This window comes from Salmo salar, chromosome 09 (genome assembly GCF_965601325.2).
Source record: "Salmo salar chromosome 09, fSalSal1, whole genome shotgun sequence".
Taxonomy (NCBI): Eukaryota; Metazoa; Chordata; class Actinopteri; order Salmoniformes; family Salmonidae; genus Salmo; species Salmo salar.
This window is the reverse complement of record NC_138299.1, coordinates 5,037,223-5,062,549: the sequence shown is the minus strand read 5'-3', so window position 1 is coordinate 5,062,549 and position 25,327 is coordinate 5,037,223. Positions and strand designations below refer to the sequence as shown.

The 25,327-nt window shown below is 42.5% G+C and overlaps 1 protein-coding gene across 1 annotated transcript in view; it reads right to left on the bottom strand.

Annotated features, from left to right (window-relative positions):
* Nucleotides 1-9,405, bottom strand: part of LOC106610601 (leucine-rich repeat and fibronectin type-III domain-containing protein 2) — a 226,610-nt gene extending 217,205 nt beyond the window's left edge. Inside the window, exon 1 of the mRNA XM_014210003.3 lies at nucleotides 8,837-9,405. The gene's annotated coding sequence lies outside the window, so the exon portion shown is untranslated. The remainder of the gene's footprint in view (nucleotides 1-8,836) is intronic.
* Nucleotides 9,406-25,327: the final 15,922 nt, after the last annotated feature.

The following is a 25,327-nucleotide window of genomic DNA, read 5'->3' as shown; positions in this document are numbered from 1 at the left end:
ATTATTTTAAGAATTATAGATACAGAACTCCTCTATGCACTCGATATGTCCGATTTTAAAATAGCTTTTTGGTGAAAGCACATTTTGCAATATTCTAAGTACATAGCCCAGCCATCACGGGCTAGCTATTTAGACACCCGGCAAGTTTAGCACTCACCAATATCAGATTTACTATTATAAAAGTTTGATTACCTTTTGTTGTCTTCGTCAGAATGCGTTCAAGACACTATCCGAAAGGGTAAATAAGGGTGATGAGCATGGCGCAATTCGTGACAAAAAATGTCTAAATATTCCATTACCGTACTTCGAAGCATGTCAACCGCTGTTTAAAATCAATTTTTATGCCATTTTTCTCATAAAAAAGCGATAATATTCTGACTGGGAATCTGCGTTTAGGTAAACAGACGAAAGAAAATAAAGCATTCGGTCGACTCGGGCACGCGCCTAAGCCCATAGTACTCTGATCGGCCACTTGCCAAACGCGATAAAGTGTTTCAGCCAGAGGCTGCCTCGATATCGTTCAGCTTTTTCCCGGGCTCTGAGAGGCTATGGGAGCCGTAGGAAGTGTCACGTTATTGCAAAGATCCTCAGTCTTCAATAAAAAGAGCCAAGATGAAACACAACTTGTGAGACAGGCCACTTCCTGCATGGAATCTTCTCAGGTTTTGGCCTGCCATATGAGTTCTGTTATACTCACAGACACCATTCAAACAGTTTTAGAAACTTTAGGGTGTTTTCTATCCAAAGCCAATAATTATATGCATATTCTAGTTACTGGGCAGGAGTAGTAACCAGATTAAATGGGGTACGTTTTTTATCCGGCCATGTCAATACTGCCCCCTAGCCCTAACAGGTTAAAGGGACAGTCAACTTAGTGTATGTAAACTTCTGACCCACTGGAATTGTGATTCAGTGAATTATAAGTGAAATAACCCTTCTGTAAAGAATTTTTGTAAAAATTACTTGTGTCATGTACAAAGTAGATGTCCTAACCGACTTGCCAAAACTATAGTTTTGCAATAGTTTGCGAGTCGCATAACCACAGAATTCTAATTTCAAAGCTGTGACAAGGTTAGCGTAGTCATTAAGCACGTGTTGCTGTTGTAGACAAATGAACCTCGTCACGTGTCTTTTCTACATTCGCTTCAACAGTTAAACCCTGTCAGAACCCATAGCGTTTGGGTAGCCATCCAATGCGTCCTCTATGTCAGCTAGGAACGTGTCAGTATTGTTTGGCTGACCTGGAACGGGGTCAAAGGTGGGGACTTTTTTGATGATTTTGTTAAGGCGTTCCACGCCAAGCGGGCGGAGACGGTTGGCTTCATCCTGTGGGGAAATTGGGGCCAAAAGGCCAAGAGGAGAAGCCAAGCTTTGGCTTTGCTGGCGAAGAGGCACCATATTACTCAGTGCCGAATGGCCAAGAGGAGAAGACTGAGGGACACATGAGGGAGGCAAAGTCTGAAACCTATCGTCTTTACTCCTTTGAGTACCGGGCTCCGGTTGCTTGGTTGGGTAGTCACGCTGTAGCACGTGACCATTCTGGAGTTCCACCAGATTGTACCTAAGGGTGGTATTCCGCTGCATTGCAGAGTCCACTTGAGTACTTAAGAGTACTGATTTTGGACACATGAGTGTCGCTTTTAATCCTTTCGGTCTCAAACTTATCTGTCATGGTTTGCAGATAGAGGTCTTGAGTAAAGAGCAAGAGATTCAGTGATGAGATTTCCTCTGCTTGCTTAGAAATCAATATTTCCATCCTCATCACCTGAGTTCTCTCATCAATCATTTGGTCAGCGACTTCAATGAGTTCTGCTGATTTGTCATCCAACTTAGTAATTGTGTTCATTAACTGATCGTTTTCGGTCTGCGGCATTTAGAGTAGAACAGTGTTACTTTGAGTAACGTTCAAAAAAACTGCATGCATGTTATCAAATTGAGTGCTCCTGTTTGTAGATAACTTGTCAGATTTATCTAGCTTGGCGTGGATATCGTCATATTTAGTTTTGGCTAAATCGAGTGGTTCCTGTAGAAGACAATTTTGTTCCTACAGAAGACAATTTTGTTGAAGAGTTTGTGCTCGTTCATCGTCAAGTTTTTGCAATTACATTTAATTGTTCCGTTTTCAAACGCAGTTCCATAGCTAGCAGAATTTTTCCTTTTTCTGCTTTTTTCATTAGTTTCCCGGTTCTCTCTAACTGTCCCTTTATGTCTAAGGTCCTTTGCTGTTGTTCTGGGATTGATTTGCACTTTTCGCACCAAAGTACGTTCATCTCTAGGAGACAGAACGTGTCTGTCTCCTAGAGGAATTTTCCAAGCTGTTTAAAGGCACAGTCAACTTAGTGTATGTAAACTTCTGACCCACTGGAATTGTGATACAGTGAATTATAAGTGAAATAATCAGTCTGTAAACAATTGTTGGAAAAACTACTTGTGTCATGCACACAGTAGATGTCCTAACCGACTTGCCAAAACTCTAGTTTGTTAACAAGACATTTGTGGAGTGGTTGACAAACGAGTTTTAATGACTCCAACCTAAGTGTATGTAAACTCCCGACTCAACTGTAGGTCTGCATGCATTGTGAACTGCACTCCAAACTGACATGGGCTGTCTGTCCCCACCATGAGAGTTGATGATTGATATTGCAGAGAGCAGAGAAGACCGTAGAGTAGCCAGATTTAGACATTGCATATCATTTACCAGTTCCATTTCAGGTCATGCTGTTGATATAAATAATTTATTATAATTTTCTGGTTTCTCGCAGTGATTTATCCCGGGAAAAGGGAGTGGTTTAGGGTGGGAAATCTCAGTAACCGGGTTCCTGTAATTAACCCTAGTTAGAACAGGCCCTTGAGGTGCACCTGAACTTGTGTTATCATCAGGAATATTATAGACTGCCTGAGGAAGACACCTGTCAAAACACGTTGCGTGCACCATTAGTAATTGTATTCTATTATTGTTTGTTTCTGTGCCTGGAATATTTTTTTAAGTGTATCATATTATGCAACATATCATGTGAGAGAAAAACTTCAATGTTATTTGGAAGGATTCCCTACTCCCTATGTTTTCCTATTCCCAACCTCCTCATGCCCTCTTAGGATCCATTTATGCTACTCCACCTATCCTTCATTCACCACCATCAGGGACCACTTGCCATTATGTCATAAACAAAACAAACACACATAACAGGACTTGTATCTTTGAGGGTGTATGCACAGTGTATGCAAATGATCACGGTTGAAAGTGGCCTGTCATATCCATCTTTAATCATCTTCAATTGTTCTCTAATATAATTCCCCTTCTTTCTCTCTTTGTTTGTTTGTCTGTCTCTTTCCCTCTCTCTGTATCCCTCTAACTCTCTTTCTTTCTTTCACTTTATAATTTCCCATGCACAAAAACAACTTTCCGCTGTTGCCTCCTGCACAGATCCAAGATATCCCTGGAGTAGCATTGGCCTACATTTCAGCTCAACCCCGCATCCATGTGATGCGTCCACTGATTGTGTTTGCCTGTCAAACTAGACCTATATCTCTTTCAATGATTGGCAGTGTGCACATTCAGCATTAACCCCTTGAGGGCCATTTCCTATACAGATGTCAGCGCTTGGCAGACACCATGTATTGGGAATGAATCACAAAGTGTAACGCAAAGTGGATATCTGTAGTTTTATCCACATCAGGGTCAACAATAGTCAATCCCCATTGTGCAGTAGTTAAATATACCATGGTAAAAATGCAGGTTTGTTTGTCCAGAGCGTCATTTCGAGAATTTGTGTGGTCAGAATTAGAAACAAATCCCTCCCCTTCACATGTTGTAAGGTCTTTCTCTCTCTCTCGTGTGTGTGTGTGTGTGTGTGTGTGTGTGTGTGTGTGTGTGTGTGTGTGTGTGTGTGTGTGTGTGTGTGTGTGTGTGTGTGTGAGAGAGAGAGAGATTAAGACTGAGAAAACAAAACAAAAACGTAAATGCAAAAATGTGACAGCAACAAATACTTTTTTTTATGGAAGAATGCCACATGCAGCTAAACAATGGGGCACTTTTGATCAAATCTCTTGGCTTGTTTGTTTTTTGAAAAGCCTTCACAATACATAAAACAGCAAGTGTCTTTGCTGTGTAGTGACACCCCACTGGGCACAGACATCGATTTATCGTCTATTCCACGTTGGTTCAAAATAATTTCATTGAAATTATGTGGAAACAACTTTGATTCAGGTACTGTATGTCCAGTGGGGCGCCTTAGTATATTCACCATGTATTCATTGTGGGCTTGAGAGCCCAATGTCTTTGTTCATTCTAAGCAACACCAAGCACTTTAAATATTAACTCTGCTTTATGTTGGAATAAGAATGTTATATCTGTTCAATCTAATCCCTATTTTGTGGGATTGACTTGAGAAGGGAAAAGAAATCTGATACAATGTAGGTCTAACCCCTCCTTCAGAGTTTTCAGAGATTACAATTATATTTGTGTGCAAGTGCTGTTTGGATCATGCATGTAGCCTGACGTAATTACAATCAAAAATAAGCAGATGTCATGAGTCTATTTTGACTCATGACATAAGCTACTGCTACTGTTTATTATCTATCCTGTTGCCTAGTCACTTTACCCCTACCTATATGTGACTCGTTTCAGGAAACTAGAGCTGTGTTCGAATACTCATACTAACCGCACTAACTGTACTATTTGTGGCGTAAATTATATATAGTATATAGTATGCTTATTGGTCATAGTATGGATATAGTTAGTATGCCAAAAGTTCCCGGGTGTCGTACTATATTCGCCAAAATACGAAGCATACAAGGAATGGACACTATGGGCCCATAATGCAATTCTTCGGAAAATGGTTGTGGCTTTACCTTGTTTTCAGATTTGAAGCCAATGGCGGAAAATATGCAGCCAATATGAAGTCCAACAAAAGCGGATACAAGTTAATTGCTTTAACTAATTATGACAAATGTTAAGAAAATGTTGATGAGTGTAATAAAGCAATGACTTTTCAAATAAGTTACCTTACACGTTATGTTGGCTGACAATTTGTTATGTACGCTATACGCTATCCTTACGAACCACATAGCATATCATTACAGCAGTATGTACCGTATGTTAGTTAGTATGTTAGTTAGCTACTTAGCGTTAGTTGGCTACAAATAAATGAAACCGGCCAGTATATTAACTAAATGCTATCTAACTAACTACCCAATGTTTACTGACTTCATTATTCCAGTCATTCTTAGCTTAGCTAAGTGGTATAGTTGCTGTGCATTCTCAATGGGCATTCGGGTGCTTCGTAAATTCGCTCTGGCTAGCTACTCTGATTTCAGAGCACTCTCGTCTGAGTGTACCAGAGAGCAGAATAACTGACAAATTTACAAACGCTCAACACCCATTGAATATGGCCGGTGTCAGTAATGTTGGCAAAAATGCGTAATTGAATTGTTGCCAGCAGCACAGTTACGGTCACTAATGCTCTGGATAACATAAAAACAGCCTAACCAGCTCTGCTAGGGTGAGTAAAATGGTCAGAGTGAGCTGTTCTCTCATTTTTGTGTCTGGAAGTAGCTAGCAAGCTAGCCAATGTTAGTCAGTTAGCTTGGGTACTTGACTGCTATTGTTAGGTCAGAACGCTCGGATCAACCCTACTCCTTGACCAGAGTGTCCAGTGTGTGCTCTGAATGCTCCAGAAGCGAAACACACTGAATTTACCAACAGACAATCTGACAACCCTCTGACTTTAGGAGTGCCCAGAGCGCACTCTGAGCGCACTCTGGCACTCCAGATTGAATTTACAAACACAACCGTAGTATAAACCAGCCTTTAGTCTTGAAAGCTTTGGTTGTTCAGTACATGGCCTCACATGTTAATCCTTAACCTCTCTAGGGTCGGCGGGACGAAATCGTCCCACCTACTCAACAGCCAGTTGAATCCCGTGGCGCGTTATTCAAATACCTTAGAAATGCTATTACTTCAATTTCTCAAACATATGACTATTTTACACCATTTTAAAGACAAGACTCTCGTTAATCTAACCACACTGTCCGATTTCAAAAAGGCTTTATAACGAAAGCAAAACATTAGATTATGTCAGCAGAGTACCCAGCCAGAAATATTCAGACACCCATTTTTCAAGCTAGCATATAATGTCACATAAACCCAAACCACAGCTAAATGCAGCACTAACCTTTGATGATCTTCATCAGATGACAACCCTAGGACATTATGTTATACAATACATGCATGTTTTGTTCAATCAAGTTCATATTTATATCAAAAAACAGCTTTTTACATTAGCATGTGACGTTCAGAACTAGCATACCCCCGCAAACTTCTGGTGAATTTACTAAATTACTCACGATAAACGTTCACAAAAAACATAACAATTATTTTAAGAATTATAGATACAGAACTCCTCTATGCACTCGCTATGTCCGATTTTAAAATAGCTTTTCGGTGAAAGCACATATTGCAATATTCTCAGTAGATAGCCCGGCATCACAGGGCTAGCTATTTAGACACCCACCAAGTTTAGCACTCACCAAAATCAGATTTACTATAAGAAAAATTGTATTACCTTTGCTGTCTTTGTCAGAATGCACTCCCAGGACATCTACTTCAATAACAAATGTTGGTTTGGTTCAAAATAATCCATAGTTATGTTCAAATATCCTCTGTTTTGTTCGTGCGTTCAAGACACTATCCGAATGGTAAAGAAGGGTGATGCGCACAACGCATTTCGTGACAAAAATGTTCTAAATATTCCATTACCGTACTTCGAAGCATGTCAACCGCTGTTTAAAATCAATTTTTATGCCATTTTTCTCGTAAAAAAGCGATAATATTCTGACCGGGAATCTGTGTTTAGGTTCAAAGACGGAAGAAAATAAAAACATGGGGTCGACTCGTGCATGCGCCTCAGCCCATTGTCCTCTGATAGAGCACTTGCCAAAAGCGCTAATGTGTTTCAGCCTGGGGCTGGAATTACATCATTCAGTTTTTTTCCCGCCTTCTGAGAGCCTATGGGAGCCGTAGGAAGTGTCACGTTACAGCAAAGATCCTCAGTCTTCAATAAACAGAGTCAAGAAGCTCAAGGAATGGTCAGAGAGGGCACAACCTGTAAGGAATCTTCTCAGGTTTTTGCCTGCCATATGAGTTCTGTTATACTCACAGACACCATTCAAACAGTTTTAGAAACTTTAGGGTGTTTTCTATCCAAAGCCAATAATTATATGCATATTCTAGTTTCTGGGCAGTAGTAATAACCAGATTAAATCGGGTACGTTTTTTATCCGGCCGTGTAAATACTGCCCCCAACAGGTTAAAGAGATGGTGGGGGTAGGGCTTAAGAGAATGATGCTGAATGGGTGTAGACAAAGACGAGCTTTCCAGTAGGTGTACCAAAAGTATTCAAGGGGCATTTTCTCAAAAGTGAAGTTACAATTTTATCAACTTTCAAAGCATAATTACTTTCCCATTGTTCCTCAACTGTAGAGTATGATATACTATTTACTAGCACTGTCTCTACTTTTATCCAATGTAAAAAACACAATTTCAAATTTTGCTACATAAAACGAAAGGAGCTGGTCGGTCACATATTTCCATTTCTACCTAATTTGCATCTTACTCCTCGGTACTTGTACCCCATGTATTTAGCCAAGTTATTGTTACTCATTGTGCATTTAGTTTTCGTGTTATTTTTTTTAATTATTTTTCCATTTTCCTCTCTGCATTGTTGGGAAGTAACCATTTCACTGTTAATCTACACCAGATGCTTACAAAGCTATTGCGTATAGCCCAGACACACGCACTGTAGGCACGCACACACTTTCCCTCCCTCTTCCGGTCTCCCCAAAAACACATGCACAACGTTCTTTCATCAGTGTCATTAAAGATGGCTATAATTATTGTGATGTAAAGTTCCTTATAGTGGAGTCATTCTTTCAAGTATCACATAGGCTACAATAATAGGCTAGAGAGACATGTTAAAAAATCCCAAATTATTAGTTATTGGGCGTGCACATACTTAACCCCCTTGAAAAGCAACACACACCAGTCCCTACCCAAACACGGATGAAAGCAAGCACACACGTCGCCACAAAATATATGTAGGCTACATATGATGTAGGATCGACGTGAAACAAATTAGAACCCCGACTTTCAATCTGTGCAAAATCTTCACATTATAAACACACATAGGATACTTTATGTTCGCATGCTTTCGCATATAGTCTATGGCTGCCCTCTGGTTGAATTAACCCCTCAAACCATCCAACACACTGCAGAACTTGGAAAATGATATAGGTTCCAGATCTCGAAACAATTTTCACTGACCGTGGCTTGAGTTACTTTTTGGTAAACCTATGTAGTGAAATCACATCCGTATATATTTCTGTTTTGCTCAATAAGGCGATGCAAAAATATTGCAGGTTGCTGTATTTCTACATGTCGTCAAATAAATAGCCTACTCTGAGACGATTCGATTTCTAACCTATAAAGTGCATCTTCCAACTATCTGTAGCTTGTATAGCTGTGTGATTGTTGAAGCTAAAATGCAATATAAAAAATACACTTGTTGTGCACCTTATACAATAAATCCCACACACATTATCACTCAAGTGGGTTTATCTATGTGGGTTTATCTATGTAGCCTATGTTAAGTGTTATCCATCCACCATCATCAACTGAGGCTGTAAAACCCATAAAATACATATTTACTACTAAACCATATTCAAGAGACTTTCAATTGTCGGTCTTTGTTTTTATAGTGCCCTTATATCTGTTTTACAATATTTAAGTGAATGATCATCGCCGACAATGGCATAATATATTAAAAAGCGCAACCCTTACCTTTACAGCCACATACGTATCCATGGTGTGCTATCAAACGTTATATTCTCATCGTCGTTGTTTACCCATGTGTTTCCAGGGCATCATGTCTTATTCCAAGAGACAAACTGCAAACCGAACTAAAAAGCTGCATCCTTCCCTTTCACGACTCCTCGGGAAAAATGTAACACCGATAACCAAGTCGGTCCGATATAGCCAAGCAGCGACAACAGCTTCACAGCATACTTGTATAGTTCCCCCTCAAATTTGTTAGAAAAATGCCTTAGTTGGAGCTCTGCATGCACATCTTCCAATTGGTTTTGTAAGTGCTACAGTGGCACTATAGTTTCCGCGTGTATTTCCCTACCTAATTCGTGCGTCCTCTAAAACAACATTGCATGTTTGTAGTTGTTGTTTAAAGTAATCATTGAGTGCTAGACACATCCAAGTAGGTCAGGAATGAAATGAATAAACACAATAAACCAAAGTCTTGCTTCAGCCTAATATTAGAGCATATTCAATTGTTATTTTTCTCAGGAAAGAAATTACATGTCCAAGCGCGGAGAGTCCCCGAGACCCAACAATGGTTTACGCACAGAAAAGGCAGAAGGGGAGAAGGGGATAGTTGCGTGGTAAGAACATAGCTACACATTTACATGGGTAAAGACACTTTGCCATTAGGAAGATTAAGTAAATAACACCAAAACGAGTAGCGTAGTTTTCAATTGTGGCGTATTGTAATTTGCAGCTAAGGATTAAGGTTGATGTTTTAACAAAGTGGATTAGTGTGTGTAAAATGCTTGCTCAAGCAGTTACCGTGGCTGTTGGAGAGATTGCCTGCCATCTGATGGTGCAATATCTTGCCTTTGTTTATTACCAAACAATATTACCAAGAACGATTTGAATCACAAATAATTATAACTGTAGGAGTGCCACACCCTGCAAAAAGTATACCGTAGACAACAGTATGCTTCTACTGTATGCTTTTTGCAGGTGTGGCACTCATACATATGGTGTATTTTCATCCAACTCAACAACACGTGTATAAAACATAGCATTACCAATGCAACATTATCAAATGCAATATAAATTAACTATTCCATACGAGGCTAGTTTTAGTAGGACAAACTATAGAATAAAAATGTGCAATATTCTTGAATGTTTTAACCTATTCTTTATGTTCATTGTAACAAAAGTGTAATGCATTATTATATGGTATTACTCTGGCTGATGTAGCCTACGTTTTTGGTCATATGTAAATCTGGAAAGAAGTTGTGCATATTTAACGCAAAAACTATAACATTAACAACCCTTACAAAAGTGAGTGTGCTCTGTGTTTTTAAGGGAGGTGAAAAGGTCTGTTTATTTGTTTGTTTAAAACCTGGAAGCAGACATGTTCTGATATGCTGCTGTTCTCACTCGACTGCCTTGCTTTGAGTTCATGAAGAGGTTTGCTCTCTATTCCCTCCCCTTTCCTTCAATGCAATGCATGATCGATGTGGACAGCAGGAGACAGAGAGAGGTGCCTCCCTTTGTCTCCCTCTCCCACTGTGTCATTGATCACAGTGTCTAGCTGCAGCACTGAAATCCACTTAAACTATAATTTCAAGGGGCAAACACTTACTTATTCCAATTACTTTGTATAGAATAGGCTATTTTCACATCTAAATTGTTTCAGGATTTGCTTTGTTATTCATTTAATACCTGTTCCCAAGATGGAGCAATCCCAAATGCTGTTACAGACATATCTCGCATACAGGGCCGTAGACACACAAAAAATACTGTGTTAAAAACAACCCAATTTAGGTTATTTGGTAACCCAGCGCTGGATAAATATTGGACAGAACACACGCTGGGATATTTTGACCCAGCCAGTTGGGTGGTGTGAATAACCCAACAAGTTGGGTTGTTGGTATTACCCAAACATTGGTTCATTTAACCATCAGTTGGGTTTTTTTTACTCTCATGCTGGGTTGACCAAGCAGCTGGGTCTTTTTTTATGTAATTTTCAGGAGGCGTGGATTTCAGCTATATTTTATTCGCCACCCTTGAGAGTAAATATGTTTCCTGTTCATCATGTTACGTTTACATACTGTAAATTCAAATGTTCCTGAATTTTTGGGTTCTATAATATTAAGATTATTTATTACATATTAAACTGAACAAAAATATAAACGCAACATGTGAAGTGTTGGTCCCATATTTAATGAATAGGAGAAAAAATCCTAAATCACAAAAAGCTTATTTGTTTACATACCTATTGGTGAGCAGTTCTCTTTTGCCAATATAATCCATCCACCTGACACCTGGTGTGGCATATCAAGAAACTGATTAAACAGCATGATCACCTTGTGCTGGGGACAATAAAATGACACTTTAAAATGTGCAGTTTTGTCACACAACAGAATGCCACATATGTCTCAAGGTTTGAGGGAGTGTGCAATTGGCATGCTGACTGCAGGAATGTCCACCAGAGCTGTTGCCAGAGAATTGAAAACCTAACCTCCATTCACCATGTGCAGGCTATGGATGACATATATACACTGCTCCAAAAAATTAAAAGGAACACTTAAACAACACAATGTAAATCCAAGTCAATCACACTTCTGTGAAATCAAACTGTCCACTTAGGAAGCAACACTGATTGACAATAAATTTCACATGCTGTTGAGCAAATGGAATAGACAACAGGTGGAAATTATAGGCAATTAGCAAGACACCCCCAATAAAGGAGTGGTTCTTTAGGTGGGGACCGCAGACCACTTCTCAGTTCCTATGCTTCCTGGCTGATGTTTTGGTCACTTTTGAATGCTGGCGGTGCTTTCACTCTAGTGGTAGCATGAGACGGAGTCTACAACCCACACAAGTGGCTCAGGTAGTGCAGCTCATCCAGGATGGCACATCAATGCGAGCTGTGGCAAGAAAGATGGCTGGCGCCCTGTGCTCTTCACAGATGAAAGCAGGTTCACACTGAGCACGTGACAGACGTGACAGAGTCTGGAGATGCCGTGGAGAACGTTCTGCTGCCTGCAACATCCTCCAGCATGACCGGTTTGGCGGTGGGGTGGCATTTCTTTGGGGGGCCGCACCGCCCTCCATGTGCTCGCCAGAGGTAGCCTAACTGCCATTAGGTACCGAGATGAGCTCCTCAGACCCCTTGTGAGACCATATGCTGTTGCGGTTGGCCCTGGGTTCCTCCTAATGCAAGACAATGCTAGACCTCATGTGGCTGGAGTGTGTCAGCAGTTCCTGCAAGAGGAAGGCATTGATGCTATGGACTGGCCCGCCCGTTCCCCAGACCTGAATCCAATTGAACACATCTGGGACATCATGTCTCGCTCCATCCACCAAAGCCACGTTGCACCACAGACTGTCCAGGAGTTGGCGGATGCTTTAGTCCAGGTCTGGGAGGAGATCCCTCAGGAGACCATCCGCCACCTCATCAGGAGCATGCCCAGGCATTGTAGGGAGGTCATACAGGCGCGTGGAGGCCACACACGCTACTGAGCCTCATTTTGACTTGTTTTAAGGACATTACATCAAAGTTGGATTAGCCTGTAGTGTGGTTTTCCACTTTAATTTTGAGTGTGACTCCAAATCCAGACCTCCATGGGTTGATAAATTGGATTTCCATTGATTATTTTTGTGTGATTTTGTTGTCAGCACATTCAACTATGTAAAGAAAAAAGTATTTAATAAGATTATTTATTTCATTCAGATCTAGGATGTGTTGTTTAAGTGTTCCCTTTATTTTTTTGAGCAGTATATATATTTTCGGGGCCATTTTAAGTGCAAAATTTATTCCACGCATATACTGTACAGTATGGAAAATAAAGTTGACCGATTTAAATGGATCTTCTTTGGAAGGATATCACAAACAAACACACCATCAAGTACTGTGATGTAAGTATGAATGATAGAAAATGACATTATGTGAATGGAAATAAGGTTTTTGGTTTTCACTTTGTTCTGTATTTGTGTAACTTTTGTGACTGCCAACTGCTGCTATACCTTGAAAGGTTCTCTCTTGAAAAGTAGATCTTAATCTCAGTTAACCAAAACTGTATGAATATAAAGTAAGTGTAATGGGCTTCTCCTGACCAATCCTGGCTCTTCAGGTCTGTCAGGGCCTTGTATAGTCTGAGCTCTGGCTGAGGGAAGGGTTGTGGCTTCTCACTGTCCTCCGTGTCTCAACCCCCTTCCTCTTCCTGAAGAGCAGACTGCAGCAAGATGCCTGAATGACCTACACACGCACACACACGCAGATACACACAGTTTAATATGCATGGAGCATAGATATAACGTTGTTACAGAAGTGACAAGTATGGACAAATATATTCATTAAGTTATGTTGTTAACACTTTATTGCCATTCATACAGCTTTTATAACATTTGTCATAACATGTCATAAGCAGTTTTAAATAGTTATGAGTAACGCCATAAGATGTTATATAACTAATTATGAATGGTGTTATAGATAGACTATTCATCATGTTGTCATGTACTCTCTAAATGTAATACGTAATACATACAATAATCAACATGACGCTCTCCTAGTGTTAACCCTGCACTAGTCAAGTGTTATCCCTCCTCCTCAACCCTCATCCCTCCCCTAGTCAAGTATCACCCCTCCTCCTTAACTCTCATCCCTCCCATAGTCAATGGTGTGTATTCATTGATGTGGTGTGGTGTGTATTCATTGATGCTAAGGGAAGCCATGCTTCCCATAATTTTTTAAAATAATAAACAAAAAAAAAACACTTATCTTTTGTCTCTCTGTGTTTAATAGTTTCCTTAAATTTGCAAGAGGCTGAATGTATCTCACCTGAGAAAGCAAGTGAAACAGAGCCCGCCCCTCTGACTCTGTAGCCCATCTATCTGATGCTGTCTGGTCAAAAAGAGTATGACATTGTTGCCGCCCCTGTGGCATTGAATGCAGGAGAAGCCAACTAGCATTTGATAAAAAAATTTTTTTAAAATAATAGCTTATTAGTGTTGAGGTAAACTGAGTGAGCTCAACTGTGAATGGTGTGGCCACCAAAAAAAGTTGTCAAGGGAAGCCAGTTTGGATTTGGCTTCACACCAATCATATCACATCAAAAGCAAAACGTAATTGACAGAAAACTTGAATTGTCGCATCTCGTTGTGTTGTTGTCCTCCGGTGGCTAGCTAGCTAAAATTGGCCCTTTCCTTAATTAGCCATGGATGGAGATAGGGATTTGGATGTGTGGTTTTACTTAATTATCCGTACGGTGATTCTGATCCAACCATAATTTCATACATTGTGATGCTGGCCTGAGAGGATGGAAGCTCAATATGTAGCTAGATGTAGTAAGCTAATGTTAACTAGCTGGCTCATCGTTACCCATGAAAGGAAGTTAGGCTAGAAGAAATCAGAACCATGGACAGCCACATCATATTTAGCTCATGTTGATTGGACTAAATCGTTTTTGGTATCTTTTAGTTGTCACTGTATTAGACAAAGCATCGATGATATGATGATGTTGAAGTTGAAATGGTGCTGGAATAGTGGAGTTAGCTTATGTTTTCTTTGAAACTTTTGGTAACTCTCCATGGTTCTAAACCAATTGTCACGCCCTGATCTGTTTCACCTGTCCTTGTGATTGTCTCCACCCCCTCCAGGTGTCGCTTGTTTCCCCAGTGTTTTTATCCCTGTGTTTCCTGTCTCTCTGTGACAGTTTGTCTTGTATGTTTCCAAGTCAACCAGTGTTTTTCCCGTTCTCCTGCTTTTTTCATTTTTCTTGTCCTCCCGGTTTTGACCCTTGCCTGTTTCTGGACTTTGTACCCGGCTGCCTGACCATTCTGCCTGCCTTGACCACGAGCCTGTCTGCCACTCTGTACCTCCTGGACTCTGATCTGCTTTTGACCTTTTTGCCTGTCCACGACCATTCTCTTGCCTTCCCCTTTGGATTAATAAACATTGTAAGACTCCAACCTTCTGTCTCCTGTGTCTGCATTTGGGTCTCGCCTTGTGCTTTGATACCAATTGTTGTTTAGTAGTCTAAACATTTTGGAAACATTAACTTGCTTGACCATACTGTATGTCATGTAACAATTTGTTAAATGCAATATGCTTTGTGGACTTCACCGAACAGAGGTTGCTCTCAGCTTTTGTGATGAAAATAAGGTGTGGTTGAGTTTATTCTGTCACTGTATCTTCTTGTCTCGGCCTTAGGCCTATATATCATGGTGGCAAGGTATACAGTGCATTCGTAAATTATACAGACCACTTCCCTTTTTCCACATTTTGTAACGTTCCAGCCAAATCTATAAAAAATAAGAAATACCTTATTTAAATAAGTATCCAGACCATTTTCTATAAGACTAGAAATTGAGCTCAGGTGCATCCTGTTTCCATTGATCATCTTTAAGATGTTTCTACAACTTGATTGGAGTCTACCTGGAGTAAGTTCAATGACCAAGAACCTGAAGATAAAACTGAAAGAGCTCCAGAGTTCCTCTCTGTGTCACGTTCGTCATACTGATGGGACCATGGCGCAGCGGGAATGTGTGAACTCATCTTCTTTTATTGAAGGAACGTGAACACAAAACAAAATAACAAACAATGACGACGAAGACAGTCCTGTCAGGCTAAACGCTAAACATGGATCAACTACCCACAAAAACCCATGAAAAAACACCCCTACTAAATAGGACCTTCAATTAGAGGCAACGAGAAACAGCTGCCTCCAATTGAAGGTCAAACCAATAAACTAAGCATAGAAATAGGTAAACTAGACACAGACATAGAAGTAGACTAACATAGAACATTGCCCAACAAACCCCACGAAACACATTAAACAAACACCCCCTGCCACGTCCTGACCAAACTACAATAACAAATAACCTCTTTACTTGTCAGGACGTGACACTGTGGACATGGGAGAACCTTCCAGAAGGACAACCATCTCTGCAGCACTCCACCAATCAGGCCTTTATGGTAGAGTGGCCAGACGGAAGCCACTCCTCAGTAAAAGGTACATGACAGCCCGCTTGGAGTTTGCCAAAAGTCACCTAATGGACTCTGACCATGAGAAACAAGATTCTCTGGTCTGATGAAACCAAGATTGAACTCTTTGGCCTGAATGCCAAGCGTCACGTCTGGAGGAGACCTGGCACCATCCCTACGGTGAAGCATGGTGGTGGCAGCATCATGCTGTGGGGATGTTTCTCAGCGGCAGGGATTGGGAGACTAGTCAGGATCGAGGGAAACATTAACAGAGCAAAGTACAGAGAGATCCTTGATGAAAAACTGCTCCAGAGCGCTCAGGACCACAGACTGGGGCGAAGGTTCACCTTCCAACAGAACAACAACCCTAAGCACACAGCCAAGACAACGCAGGAGTGGCTTCGGGACAAGTCTCTGAATGTCCTTGAGTGGCCCAGCAGAGACCTGAAAATAGCTGCGCAGCGATGCTCCCTATCCAAACGGACAGAGCTTGAGAGGTTTTGCAGAGAAGAATGAGGAGAAAGTCCCCAAATACAGGTGTGCCAAGCTTGTAGCGTCATACCAAAGAAGACTCGAGGATGTAATTGCTGCCAATTTTACTGAGTAAAGAGTCTGAAAACGTAGGTAAATGTGATATTTCAGTTGTTTTTTTAAAGCATTTGCATTTGCAAAAATGTATAAAAACCTGTTTTTGCTTTGTCATTTTAGAATAAGGCTGTAACGTAACAAAATATGAAAAAGTCACAAGGTCTGAATACTTTCCGAATGCACTGTATAAACTGAAAGGTTATAGAGCAAACAACGCAAATATCACAACAATATTCATTTTTTTGAGGGGGGAGATTTGGGTTCCCCAGTGATTTTACCCACGTCCCACTACTGATCAACCCTGCTCTAGTCATGCGTCACCCCTCCTTTTTAACCCTCCTCACCCCTGCATTGGTCAGGTATCACCCCTCTCCCTCCTTGCATTACACCACATTCTTTCTTTTTAAATCACAATGAACATGTCTATTGGCCAAAATACATGTAAATTCACAGAGCCAGCTAGCAATTATCATTTATCATCATGATAATGAAATTCATTTCAACATTTTAGCAACAATAGTTTAGGGATATTATATATTTACTTACATAAACTAGAGTACTTCACTTGCTATGTTGACAACATTTATCAAAATGCAGCAGCCATTACTCTTAAACCTTTGGATGCGGTCTACCATAGCGCCCTTAGCTTTATCACAGGTACACTGCATCCTGTATCCAAAGGTTGGCTGGTCCTCATTAAAGTCCCATAGATCACTTCATTACTACTTTTTGTTTACAAAGCTCTACTGCACAAGCTGCTGACCTACCTGACTTCACTGTTAAAATAAAAAAATATCAAACACCAAACTTGTTCACTGGAATGGTTAATTCTTCAGTTTCCACTAGTACGTACCGATCTACACCTTCAGTTTTAGGGCCCCCCATTTTTTGGAATAGCCTACAAAACTCCCTACATCTTCACTCTCTAGTGCCATTTAGGACTTTAATGTTGAATGCATTTAATGAGAATTGAAACTGTGGATTGAATGTAAATAATTGTATTTGTGGTGTTTGAAGCTGTAGTGTTGATTCTGTAATTTGTAGTTAATAAACATTTTATTGATCATTTTGAATTTGGTGTATTGTTGTACTTAAGGTGCCATTGTAATTGAGACCCTGGTCTCAATGGGTTCCCCTAAATAACTACAAGTTGAAGAAAAAAGCTAACTAGCCATGTTATTTTATTTACCACCTCTCATCACCGTTTATTTTTGTAATTCAATTGGCCCTAATACTCTTTCATACTTTCTCTGAGCAATTGAATTGGTATAAAATAATCACCTTTTCAATTTTTTTCCCCTTCAATATAGCTCAGCAATTGTATTATTTATTTTATACAGTCTTGTTTTGCTCATCTTTATCAAGGGTGCCAAATATTTTGGAGGTGACTGTATAACATTTATTTACTGAAAAATCAATTTACACGGCACTACAACATATGATACAAGTTTAAGGAGGCAGAAGAGTGTCATGATGCAACACTCGTCTTACCGGCTGTATTTCTACCTGCTTGAACGGCAATAGCTCAGATAGACATGAAATGAACCCGGGAAACTATATAACATTCAAAATGGGTGAATCTTTCCTTTAAATTAGCAGAAGCTGCTCTTTTAAAAGAAATTGAGAACATGTTAAAGCATTAAACTGTTGTATTATGATAATTTCGTAACAATGATGGCAATGAAAGTTATTTATAGTCCAGGACTAGGTTTAATCTGTGTCGTGAGACCGACCCATGGATTTAGGTGTTAAGGTAAGGGTTTTAGGTAAACATATTGCGCTTTCAAGTGTGTATGTCTCGAAAAAGCATGACTGACGGAACAATATCACTGATTGATAGTTCTACACTACATGGTATGTGGACACCTGCTTGTCGAAGATCTCAATCCAAAATCATGGGCATTAATATTGAGTTGGTCCCCCTTTTGCTGCTATAACTGCCTCTCCTCTTCTGTGAAGGCTTTCCACACTAGATGTTGGAACATTGCTGTGAGGACTTGCCTCCATTCAGCCATTAGCATTAGTGATGTCGGGCACCGATGTTGGGCGATTAAGCCTGGCGCACAGTCAGCGGTCCAATTCATCCTAAAAGTGTTTGATGGGGTTGAGGTCAGGGCTCTGTGCAGGCCAGTCAAGTTCTTCCACTTGACGAACCATTTCAGTATGGACCTCGCTTTGTGCACAGGGGTATTGTCACGCTGAAACAGGAGATGGCCTTCCCCAAACTGTTGCCACAAAGTTGGAAGCACAGAATTGTATAGAATGTCATTGTATGCTGTACTGTTAAGATTTCCCTTCACTGGAACTAAAGGACCTAGCCCAAACCATGAAAAACAGCCCCAGACTATTATTCTTCCTCCACCAAACTTTACAGTTGGCACTATGCATTCTTCTGCCATCCGCCAAACCCAGATTTGTCAGTCAGACTGCCAGATGGTGAAACGTGAATGCGTTTCCACTGCTATAGAGTCCAATGGCGGCGAGCTTTACACCACTCCAGCCAGCATTGCGCATGGTGATTTTAGGCTTGTGTGCGGCTGCTCATCCATGGAAACCCATTTCATGAAGCTTCCGACTAACAGTTCTTGCGCTGATGTTGCTTCGTGAGACAGTTTGGAACTCAGTAATGAGTGTTGCAACCAAGAATAGACAATTTGTACTGGCTACGTGCTTCAGCACACGGCGGTCCCATTCTGTGAGCTTGTGTGGCCTACCCCTTCGCGGCTGAGCCGTTGTTGCTCCTAGACGTTCACAATAACAGCACTTACAGTTGACCGGGGAAGCTCTAGCAGGGCAGAAATTTGACAAACTGACTTGTTGGAAAGGTGCCATCCTATGATGGGCCATTCTACTGCCAATTTTTGTCTAAGGAGATTGCATGACTGAATACTCGATTTTATACACCACTCAATCATCCGTGACAGTCAAGGGTACAATTTAGTCAATACTGTCAACAATACTGTCTCCCCTGGTTTGCAAAATCATAGCCTTTCAATTAGATTCACATTGAATGCAAATAAACGCATCACAATTTACATAACTGAGTGGATCGAAAACAATTAGGCTGATAGGTGGTTTAGTCAAAATGTATTGAGTTGGTTAACAAATCTAATGCATAAAAATATTATTTTACATAATGTAATTGCACAAACTGCAAACAGCTACTATACTATTGTCGTGTAACGATCAATCCCACGCTTGGATTGCGTCCTACCTGACAGGTCGCTCCTACCAGGTGGCGTGGCGAGAATCTGTCTCCGCACCATGCGCTCTCACCACTGGTGTCCCCCAGGGCTCTGTTCTAGGCCCTCTCCTATTCTCGCTATACACCAAGTCACTTGGCTCTGTCATATCCTCACATGGTCTCTCCTATCATTGCTATGCAGACGACACACAATTAATCTTCTCCTTTCCCCCTTCTGATAACCAGGCGGCGAATCGCATCTCTGCATGTCTGTCAGACATATCAGTGTGGATGACGGATCACCAGCTCAAGCTGAACCTCGGCAAGACGGAGCTGCTCTTCTTCCCGGGGAAGGACTGCCCGTTCCATGATCTCGCCATCACGGTTGACAACTCCCTTGTGTCCTCCTCCCAGAGTGCTAAGAACCTTGGCGTGATCCTGGACAACACCCTGTCGTTCTCCACTAACATCAAGGCGGTGACCCGATCCTGTAGGTTCATGCTCTACAACATTCGCAGAGTACGACCCTGCCTCACACAGGAAGCGGCGCAGGTCCTAATCCAGGCACTTGTCATCTCCCGTCTGGATTACTGCAACTCGCTGTTGGCTGGGCTCCCTGCCTGTGCCATTAAACCCCTACAACTCATCCAGAACGCCGCAGCCCGTCTGGTGTTCAACCTTCCCAAGTTCTCTCACGTCACCCCGCTCCTCCGCTCTCTCCACTGGCTTCCAGTTGAAGCTCGCATCCGCTACAAGACCATGGTGATTGCCTACGGAGCTGTGAAGGGAACGGCACCTCCATACCTTCAGGCTCTGATCAGGCCCTACACCCAAACAAGGGCACTGCGTTCATCCACCTCTGGCCTGCTGGCCCCCCTACCTCTGAGGAAGCACAGTTCCCGCTCAGCCCAGTCAAAACTGTTCGCTGCTCAGGCACCCCAATGGTGGAACAAGCTCCCTCACGACGCCAGGACAGCGGAGTCAATCACCACCTTCCGGAGACACCTGAAACCCCACCTCTTTAAGGAATACCTAGGATAGGATAAAATAATCCTTCTAACCCCCCCCCCTTAAAAGATTTAGATGCACTATTGTAAAGTGGTTGTTCCACTGGATATCATAAGGTGAATGCACCAATTTGTAAGTCGCTCTGGATAAGAGCGTCTGCTAAATGACTTGAATGTAAATGTAAATGTGTAACAATGTGTGCCTACACGACACACTGTATCTGTCTATGTATGTACATACATGGGTGTATGGGGCGGTGTTGTAACGTGGGAATAAAGTGATTCCTCCTTTAAAAGTCCTTTAAAAGTTTCCCAGCTACTTGCTGTCGTTTTGAAGTAATCGCAAAAAAAACAGACCTTATTTTAGCGCATTTTTCATCCTGCCAGCTCCTATTAGTTCTATTGAGCACCGTAGTACCAACTCGCCTTGTGAACATTCTATTCCCAGCTTATTGTTCAACATCACAATGCCTGCTTCGCTATTGTTGACAATGAGACCTGCTCACGTTGTTTTATAGTTAAAATGTAAACAACAACAATTATATTGGAACTCTACGTTCTTCCCATTGTTTCCTATGGAGGAAATATAGGCATGTCTGTCTATTTTGCCAAATATCTCGCAATATGTATATTTTGATTTTTTTCAAGTTGGACGCCATTTTAATCATGAGAATCCTCTCTTTCTAATTATGTAAGCCTGGGCAGCTAGTTCGTTTGTCATCAAATGCTAGCCCCCAAAATACTCTTAGCACTTGGAACGCTGAGCTCGCCATTGTTTTCCTATGTTGATGCATGCTGGTCTATTTCGCCAAATATCTCACTGTGTATATTTTGTTTTTTTCAAGTCGGGTGTAACAGGTGTGAAATGGCTAGCTAGTTAGCGGGGTGCACGCTAATAGCGTTTCAATTGGTGACGTCACTCTCTCTGAGACCTTGAAGTCGTTTTTGTGGAGCGATGGGTAACGATGCTTCGAGGGTGGCTGTTGTTGATGTGTGCAGAGGGTCCCTGGTTCGAGCCTAGGTAGGGGCGAGGAGAGGGACAGAAGCAAAACTGTTGCACGGGCACCATTTTAATCAGGAAAATCTCCTCTTTGTAATTATGTAAGTCTGGACAGCAAGCTCGTTTGTCATCGATCGCTAGACCAGAAATACAAGTTTTAATTTTTTTCCCTACTTTTTCATTATGCAGACATAAGCACAGTTGACACCATCGAGGTGCAGATGTTTACTTTCTACACAAGTCGTTTTTTTCCAGTTTCGTCCGATGAACAGATTGTAGTGGTGAAATAAAAAGGGATACATTTTTAATGGAATTCTAAGCATCACTCCAGTCAAAACAGGCTCTGTGAATGTTCTTAAGCCATTTTTCAGCCTTTTGTGAATGTTGACTCGTTCTATTGTCCAGCTGTCATGTCCTGACCATAGTAAGTTGTTATTTTTTATGGTAGAGTGGTCAGGACGTGACAGGGGATGTTGATCTGTCTATGTTCAGGTTCTAGTTGTTGTATTTCTATGTGGGTTGTTGTTTGGCATGACCTCCAATTAGAGGCAGCTGGTTGTCGTTGTCTCTAATTGGAGGCCATACTTAAGTTGATGTTTGTCCTACCTGTCCTTGTGGGTGATTATATTTTGTGAGTGTGTATGTTCCTCCTGCGTCACGGTTTGTTGTTTTTCCCTTCAGTGTTTCGTTAGTGCATTTCAGTTTCACGTTTAAATAAATATGTGGAACAACAACGACGCTGCATTTCGGTCCAATCCAATCCCACCAACCAAGGACCAAGCAGCGTGGCATGGAGCAGCAGGAGTAATGAACATGGGAGGAAATACTGGATGGCAAGGGACCCTGGAGGCAGGCTGGGGAGTACCAGCGCCCGAAGGAGGAACTTGAGGCAGCGAAGGTAGCGAAGGCAGAGCGGTGATACTATTAAGCGCGATATCCACCAAGAGGCAAGGACGAGAGGCAGCCCCAAACAACATTTTTTGGGGGGGCATATGGGGAGTTTGGCTAAGTCAGGGGGCAGCCCTGACCTAACTTCCCGGGCGTACAGGAGAGAGCTGTGGAGCAAACCGGAGCCAGTCAAGGAGTCAAGCGAGGAGCTTGATGCGAGATTCCGGAGAATGGTGCTGGCGGAAAGGGAACTGTGAAGCGGGCGGACAGAGGGGTGAGAAATGCATTACGGGGTAGTGTGCACTATCTCGCCCATCTGCACGCACAGTCCTGTGTGGTTGATACGGGCTCCGCAGCGTTGCCGGGCTACAGTGACCATCCAACCAGGACGGGTTGTGCAGGCCGTGCGCTCCAGACCTCCAGTGCGTCTCCAAGACCCAGTGTACCCTGTGCCTGGTCCGCACACTCTTCCTCCAGTGCACTCTCATAGCCCAGTACGTCCTGTTCCTGCTCCCCGCACTAGCCCTGAGGTGCGTGTTCCTAGTCTGGCGCCTCCTAAGCCAGCCCCACGCATCAGGCCTCCAGTGCGCCTGCCCAGCCCAGTATGTCCTGTTCCTGCTCCCCGCACTAGCCCTGAGGTGCGTGTTACTAGTCTGGCGCCTCCAAAGCCAGCCCCATGCATCAGGCCTCCAGTGCGCCTGCCCAGCCCAGTACGTCCTGTTCCTGCTCCCCACACTAGCCCTGAGGTGCGTGTTACTAGTCTGGCGCCTCCAAAGCCAGCCCCACGCATCAGGCCTCCAGTGCGACTGCCCAGTCCAGTACGTCCTGTTCCTGCTCCCCGCACTCGCCCTGAGGTGCGTGTTACTAGTCTGGCGCCTCCAAGGCCAGCCCCACGCATCAGGCATCCAGTGCGCCTGCCCAGCCCAGTACGTCCTGTTCCTGCTCCTCGCACTAGCCCTGAGGTGCGTGTTAAAAGTCTGGCGCCTCCAAAGCCAGCCCCACGCATCAGGCTTCCTGTGCGCATCCATAACCCGGTACAACCAGTGCCTGCTGTGAGCACTCGGTCATTAGTGCGTCTTCCCAGTCCGGTGAGACCGATTCCTGCTCCTCGCACTCTCCCTCCGGTGCGCATTATAACCCGGTACAGCCAGTGCCTGCTGTGAGCACTCGGCCTCCAGCGACGCTCCTCAGCCCAAAGCCTCCAGTGAAGCTCCTCAGCCCGGAGCCTCCAGCGACGCTCTCCAGTCTGCAGCCTTCAGCGACGCTCCTCAGCCCGGAACCTTCAGCGACGGTCTGCAACCCAGAGCCTTCAGCGACGGTCTGCAACCCAGAGCCTTCAGCGGCGGTCTGCAGCCCAGAGTCTTCCGCGGCGACTTTTAGCCCAGAGTCTTCAGCTGCGGTTGGCAGTACGAAGCCTCCGGCGATGATCCATGGTCTGGTTCCTCCGGACATACAGAAGCGGGGGGATCAGCGGGCGGTGGGGGTACTACGCCCGGAACCAGAGCCGCTGCCATAGACATTATTCACCCACCCTACCCTCCCTTTGTGTTTTTAATTTTTAAAAAAAATAAAAATTTGGGGGGGGGGTTGTTGTTGTTTTGTCTGCATTCGGAGTCTGCACCTTTTGGGGGGGGGGGGGGGTACTGTCACGTCCTGACCATAGTAAGTTGTTATTTTCTATGGTAGAGTGGTCAGGGCGTGACGATCTGTTTTTGTATGTCTATGTTCAGGTTCTAGTTGTTGTATTTCTATGTGGGTTGTTGTTTGGCATGACCTCTAATTAGAGGCAGCTGGTTGTCGTTGTCTCTAATTGGAGGCCATACTTAAGTTGATGTTTGTCCCACCTGTCCTTGTGGGTGATTATATTTTGTGAGTGTGTATGATCCTCCTGCATCACGGTTTGTTGTTTTTCCCTTCAGTGTTTTGTTAGTGCATTTCAGTTTCACGTTTAAATAAATATGTGGAACAACGACGACGCTGCGAATTTATGAAACCACCCGAATGTCCATTGAGAAAGCACAACGACTACACCATTATGCTAAGCTAAGAATGACGAGAATAATCAGGTCAATAAATGTTGGGTAGTTAGATAGCCTATAGTTAATATACTGGCAAGTTTGATGTATAACTACTAACCTTAGGTAGCTAGCTAACATACCGGTACATACTACTGTAATGATATGCTATGTGGTTCGTAAGGACAGCATAGCTAACAAATTGTCAGCCAACATAATGTGTAAGGTAACTTATTTGAAAAGTCATTACTTTGAGTAGCAAGCTACCCCTCGGTTTCTAGGGCAAATCTGGTCTGTGATAGGGGGGGGGGTTTCACACCTAGCTCGGCTATTAGACTATTCTTTAGTAAAGGTTGAATAGTCTATTGTTCAGCTATTAGCCCCCCTCCCCAATTTGCAACAAATATTTGTTCCCATCTAATTATTTTCCCTCTTCCGCGCGTCATCATTCTGCTCCTGAGTGGCTCGCTAGTGGGCGTGCTGGCAGGATATGGCAGCATCTTTGGTTGTGCGTCAAGTATTCTGCACACAGTAGCACTATTGCATAGTTCCAATGTGTAATCATTGATGTCCCAGGAGCATGAGTGGTAAACACTGTTGAAGTGTATAATTATAATACATACATGCAGACACAGCATCATTCAAATCATGGAGTTTGATATGACTGAAAAATTATGTCTCAGAGATTCATACCTGAACCGCACCTTTATTTGCCAAGGAAGAGTACCTGATCAGTGAATATATTCAATGTACAGGCTACAATGTGGGAATAACTACAGTACATGTATATAGGACTTGCATCCTTGGCACAATAATGTTATTATATTCTACTCTATCCATATGTAACAGTATAGCTTCTG